Below are 7,240 nucleotides of genomic sequence, written 5' to 3'. Positions count from 1 at the left end.
AACTTTAACACTTTGCCCCTTTCTCCCAGTCCCCAAACACCCCACCCCTCTGTCCATCACCAGATTGTTCTCTATATTTGTGAGTCTGGTTTTGATTAGTTTGTTCTTTTTCTTCCTTAGATTACACATATAAATGAAATCATATTGTGTTTATCTTTCTCTGTCTTACTTATTTCACTCAACATAATAACCTCTAGGTCCATCCATGTCATTGTAAACGGTAGGACTTCACTTTTTTTTTTAATGGCTGAGTAATATTCCATTGTATATATGAACCATAACTTCTTTATCCAATCATCCATTGAAGGGCATTCCATATCTTAGCTATTGTAAATTGTGCTGCCAAGAACACAAGGGTGTATAGATCTTTATGAATTATTGTTTCAGTTTTCTTTGGATAAATATCCAGAAGTACAATTGCTGGGTCAAAAGATTCATTTTTTTTTTAATTTGTGTTTTATAATGAAGCCTCATGGGATAATGGAGCATGGTCTCCCTCTCAGTGCATCTCCACCTACCTAGGACCAGTTACAGGCACCCCTTTCTACTCCCACATCAGGGGTGCCCACATGGCATCTTGGGCCAGCAAGGCAGCAGCTATCCCACCCCGGGCTGGCAGAGCCAGGGGTACTGTACAGAGCTAGGCAAGATCTTCTCGCCCACCCCCAATCCAGGCACAAGTGTGCCCCCATGAAGGAGATGTAGTCCATTGAGGTTTTGTGAGTTATTGTCTGCTGTGGTTTTAGACTATGGCAGTGGAAATAAGAGATTGGCTTCCCAGTTCTCCTGAGAGAACTGGGCATTTTCATTTTGCAGTTATATAGCCAGCTCTGCAGCCATCCTCAGAAAACTGGAACTTCTCTGTGCCAGCGCAAGATATTGGAACTGCACTGCAACTTCTTGGGAAGTTAAACTGAGTGTTGATCTGGGTCAGGGCTATCCAGTGGATTCTGAAACTCACTGTCCTCCACCACCATTCCCAGGGGCAGGCCTGAAGGAGCCCACAGATTGGTCAGCCACATGGGCGTGGGGGGATAGGGTGCCCGTCTAGACCAGCTTGGCCCCAAGGGAACAATCTGAGCACGAGGCAGAAACACTGGAAGTACACATAATGTGACTGGGCTGACTGCTTGCAGCATACACATATAATTGAGTGGCCACTGGTTCACTTTTTGCCAGACTCTTGGGACTTGGTTTCCTTGACCTCTTGATGGGTTTGATTCCCTGCCTTGGAGATACAGCTCTCTGGTTTCTTGGCCCACCTTGATCTCCTGACTCTCCCACTCTATGGCCATGCCCATGGCTTCCGTCAGGAGCTCCTGCTTCCTTGCATGCCCTTGAAATGTTTGGGTTTTTGACTTCTCTTCTCATTGTGCTCTACTTGTGCAATCTCCTGGGCATTATGGTGTCCATAATCTCCTCTATGCTGGACTCAGAAACTCATTCCAGCTGCACGACTGCAGGTACCTGTGTCTTGTTCTAAATTACAGGACTAAGTGCTGGGAAAGGTTCTAAAAGAGAAAGCTTTTCCTTTCTTTCATACTCTCCTTCTTCTATGATGTGGTTAATTTATTTACTATTTAAAGTCACTTTAAGAAAAATTGAATTTGAATTACTACATGAATTTTATGATTATCTATACATTGTGCAATGCAGGTTTTAAATATAAATATAAGAGCATTTAACTCACAGTCACAGTTTCTACCAACATTCTCTACCTTTGTTTTATCAATGAATAAGGACTATAAGGAAAAGAAGTTTAGGGTTGTCCTACCTTTCCCTTTGCTTCTGTGCCAGACTTTACATTGTGTGTTTAGCTAATTACAAGAATTAACATGAGTAAGAAAAGATATGACAGGGCTCCTTGGTCATTTCTATTTCTTAGAAGCCATTGCCTTCTTATTGCATTCAAAGCAAGTTCTGCTTAAAATGCAAAGAGTAGCCTCTGGGACTGTCAGCAGCTCTGCTGAGCTCCCACCTGTGGTGGGTCCTTCAGGACCCCATGCTGTGGGGCATAAGGATGGAAAATGCAAATGGGTGACAAGCTGTGGGCATGGATACCACCAGGGCAACTCCCATTGTCCTATCAGGCTTCACTTACACAAGATCAAATATAAACTAGTAAGAATTTCAAGACAGTGAGTGACAGCAAGAGCATTAAACCAAGTACAAGTCCCTTCTCTGACAGACATATCTTCAGCCCCATACCACTTTTATAAACTACAAATTTAAAGTACCATACACATCCTATAAATGTTCACCTCAGTATGTATAAAACTGAGCTCCTCACCCAGAGCCTGAGAGGAAGGCTCTACCCTTCTCCTCCCCACCACCTATTCTCATAAACCAGGACTCTTGGACTTTCTCTGGCCTCCTCTTTATGCTTAGATGTAGTCAGCCATCTTTGAAGTTAGTTTTAATGCCTGAACATTATCTCCTCTGATTACTCCTGCCATGTTTCCCTGCCTCCAGCTCCATCCTTCAAGTGACCCTCCATTTCAGAGATGCACCTTTCCAAAGGCAATTAGATCTCTTTGCTATTTAACCCGTTTTCTGTTTGAAAAAAAAAAAAGTGCAGCTTGCCGCCAACATTAATTTAACATTACGCATAGGAATGCTGTTTTCTAGGATTTGACGTTTTCAGCAATCAAGAATTGCTATATTTTATAAATGGAAATTCACTACTAAAAACAGAATGCTATAAATAGAAGAATGCCATTTGTTTGTAAAGAATATCAATATACTATATTGATGTGAAAAAATAATAAAAGCGAGACATTTCGTGGCAAATTTTGCAGGTAAATTTAAGACTATAATCTGCAAGTTATCTCAGGGTAAACTCTACAGTCACGAGTACCACTGACGAGTATTCTCAGGGCAAATGGGAAATGGTTTAAAACCCTTCCTTGCTTCTCCATCCCATTTGGGGGAATCACTAGTAGTTCCTTTCTTTGCTTATCAGCCCTTTTGTAACCTGGCCCTGACTACATTTCTAACTCCGAATTTCACTACTCCTCAACACACATCCTCCTTTACAAATATATTTAGTACAAATTTCTAGAAATTCCTTCAAACATATCTTATTTTCTCATGTCTCTCCATTCTTTGCTCATGTTATTTTCTCTGCCTAAAGAGTCTTTCCCCCACCTATTCCTATTTCTCCCATCTAACACCTATTCATCCTTCAAGACTGATTTTAAACATTCATTTCTCCAAAAAAATTTCAATACCACCCCACTGAGGCTGAGTTTACAAATCTGGCTCACATTTACAAATCTCTTCCATTTATGCTGTTTCTATTAACTGTAGCTCTCATCGTAAAGCATTAGTAGTTTGCTGGTCTATTTTCTGTTTTCACTGTGACTGTCCCTAGGGAAAGAGTTGTATCTTATGTATCTTTACATCCCCAGCAGATAGCACAGTGCCTGGCACATGCCAGCTGCTCAATAGTTTTCGTTAACTGAGTGATGTGATGAGAATAAGTAAATCTCAGATTATGAAGTTGGCTACAGCCTAACTATTCCACTCTTAACTGAATTGCTTTGTATCCCTTTTCCCTAGGATATTTCTAATTAATTGATTAATTTATTCTGTTTTCCTGGGAACCATAGTTAATTAGGCTAATGTTTTTCAGAGACATTCTTTTTTCCCTGTTAAGTACCAACTAAATGTTCCATGAGCAGAGACCATATTGCTTTTGCTCTCCTCTCTGTCTCCTGGAGCCTAGCAGAATGTCTGGAATATAATAGGTCCTCAATAAATATTTATTGAATGAATGAATGAATGGGCCCCACCCTCTACTGCCCAATTTTAATCTTCAGGAAATTCCTTAGACTTCATAAATATCTTGTGGAGGAAAAGAAGTAGGTAAAACTAAAGCACAGAATGATTCTTATATTTGGCTCAAGAAAAATATCAATGGAAAAGCCAAAAATAATAGGCATGTATTTAATTTCCACATGCTGAAGAAGGAAAAAAATGCCTATAAAAGTAAATCCTGTGAATGCTTTAATTTTCTGCCAAGGTCAGGAGATATACCAGTGAGCTGGAATACCACAGGATAAAGAACGTACTCATCTCTAGGATCACAGCAACATCTGTATCATGTTAGAACTTGTACCATGGTGTTGTAGTGATGGACTAAACTAAACAGTTGCAACTGAGATGAATTGACCATTTTCTCTAATGAAATGTTCCAAGTGCTGCTAAAGCCCATGCAAAAGACCACATGGTTGGAGTTCCACAAGGAAATTCTTACTTCAGAAAGACAGAATCGTAATTAAGTTTTGAACTGAAATAAACTTCCTCATAATGATCTTTACAATTTCTAAAAGAGTCACTTTATAGGATAATAGCATATAACATAATAATAAGCATTGTATTTTTATCCTGGGATTTTTCCAAATGGCTATTCATGAACCCAAAGCATTTTTCATTATCATTAAATTGACTGATGTGGGTCATGCGACAATAGGTCAATGTTGAATTGATTCTAAGGGCAAACTTTTCACTGGAGAGTAAGGGAAACCATGCAATTATTATTCACCTTATGTCCTTTTATAAAGAAAGACAACAAAAATGATGGAATTTCCTACTGTCCAAATTTACCAACGATTAGACCAAGAAGACTGTATTTTGGGTCAGGTCAATATGTATATTGGAATTCTCACAGGTAAATGTCTGCTTCTAGGATATGCTCGCATTCAAAAGACACAGTAAATGTGAATCATTGGCTCTGACAGATCAGCTCCCAGCATTGTAAAAAAGGAGAAAAGTTGAAATTGTACCAAATTTATCTCCAAAAGACATTTCTTCACAGCAAAAAAGTGAATGCAAAATAAACTATTTCAGTTTAAGCAGTTATTTCAACAGACAATGAAGTAATTCTTCGTGCACAGTGGACATGTGATTTATTGTGAGTTTGTAAATAGCAAATATATTATTTTTTACGTGCAAATATTCAAATATTCTTAGTACAGTGGTCTCTGCTTATCTGAGGGGGCTATATTCTAAGATCCCAGTGATGCCTGAAACCATGGATAGTATCAAACTCAATATATATTGTGTTTTCCTATACGTACAGACCTATGATAAAGTTTAATTTATAAAATAGTCACAGCAAGAGATTAACAACAATACTAATAACAGAACAATTATAACAATATATTGTAATAAAAGTTACGTGAATGTGGTATCTCTCTTGTTCTCTCTCAAAATATCTTATTGTACTATATTCACATTTTCGCTTAAAGGAAGCTTTATGGTTTCTCTTTGGCATAATCAAAGTGCCCGCATAGATACTCTTGCACTTTGGAGCCATTATTAAGTAAAATAAAGGTCACTCGAACACAAGTACTGTGATACTTCAACAGTCGATCTGATAACTGAGATTGTTACTAAATGACTAATGGGTGGGGACCACCTACAGCATGGAGATGCTGGACAAAGGGATGATTCATATGCTGGGCAAGACAAAGCAGGAGGGAGATTTCACCAACACTCAGAATGGTGTGCAATTTAAAACTTATGAATTGTTTATTTTGGAATTTTCCATTTAATATTTTCTGAATGCAGTTGACCATGAGTAAGTGAAACTATGGAAAGTAAAACCATGAATAAAGGGTGACTACTGTAAATAATATTTTGAAAACTGACAAAAGTCTCTAAATTCATTTCAGCTCCATTTCTAGTATACATTTTCTTATAATTATAAATAGATAAATCTCGATAATAGACCAAAAGGATAAATTTAAATATAGAGATCAGAATTTATAAAACGGTTATTCATGGGAAACAGTCAAGTCAGTACCACAGGGCTGTTGAAAACACAGGTATTCTCAGCAACTTTTCATCTCATATTATTCATCTGAAATATGCTGAGAATTCATTAAGAACAAAAATTTCTGCTTTTCCCAACTGTACTACCTAGCCCAGTGCCTTGCATGTGGTAACTGCAAACAAAAATTATTTAATCAAGTTTCACTTCCTCTTATCTCCATGAAAAAGATGTTCTTATATAAGGGTCCTTTGGATGTGAGATAAATGGAAATCTGAGATAGAGTGGCTACAACAATAAATATTTTTGGCTAATTCTTACACTTTTTTAAAGCAATTCAGAAGTAAGAAAGCTTCCACTTTGACTCAACAGCCTGACAATAATGCTTTAAATTTCTTTACATTTCTTCATTTGTCCATATTTAGTATTAACTTTATTCTTAATTGGTAGTAGTCACTGGCATCACATCCAGGCACAAGAATCAAGAGAAAGAAAAGATTAAATAACAACAGCTGTTTCTTACAGGAAAGAAAAATTACCCCAGAGGGGAGATTTTTCCCCTCCAACAGATTTACCTTTAGATGTCATTTTCTATAATGTTTCACAGGCAACTAAATTATGAATGTTTTTTCTCCCCCAATTTCACATGTTAAATTCAAATGCCCGATAAGATGGTGTTAGGAGGTAGGGACTTTAGGAGGTGATTAGATCATGAGGGTAGAGCCCTCATGCTGGGATTAGTACCATTATAAAAAAAGCCCTGGAGAGCTTCCTTGTCCCTTCCACCACATGTGGATGCAACTAGAAGTCTATGACTTGGAAGAGAGCCTTCACCACACCATCCTATCCCCCTGATCTTGGACTTCCAGCCTCCAGAACTGAGAGAAATAAATTTTTGTTGTTTAGAAGTCATCCAGTCAATGGTTATTATATAGCAACTCAGACTAAGACGCAGGCCTTCCCCAAACCAGATACTAGAAAAATAAATATGATTAACTCAGAGTTATTTTCTGAGGCTATATTTGGTGATGAGGAGTTACTCACAATGACCAATACAGGTAAAATATTGCTTCCCCATCTGGCATTTCAATGCAGAGAGCTGGATACCCTAGGACAGGAACAGGACAGGTCCACAGATGGAAGGAGTTGAGTCCCTGAATGTCCCTGCTGGCCAGGAACACCTACATTGGATCATTATGTGAGAAACTTCTAGTATGTTATGCTACTGAAACTTGGGTTGTTATGTGTTGCAGCAACTGATACTAGGATGTTTATGAGGGAATTTTAAAGCAACACAAATTTCTTAAAAATAACAGTTGAGATAATAGAAAATGCTCTCTATGTCAATTATAGTCAATATGCCCTAAATAATTTACAGCAGGTGTTGAAACCTGTCTCCTGTTCTCTCAAGAAAGAGTCTGTAAAACCTCCTTAGGTGACCAAGGACAGGTTCCACATCCGATG

Source organism: Pteropus vampyrus, unplaced genomic scaffold (assembly GCF_000151845.1).
Source record: "Pteropus vampyrus isolate Shadow unplaced genomic scaffold, Pvam_2.0 Scaffold481, whole genome shotgun sequence".
Classification (NCBI taxonomy): domain Eukaryota; kingdom Metazoa; phylum Chordata; class Mammalia; order Chiroptera; family Pteropodidae; genus Pteropus; species Pteropus vampyrus.
The sequence above is the reverse complement of the archived record's forward strand: the minus strand, read 5'-3'. Positions refer to the sequence as shown.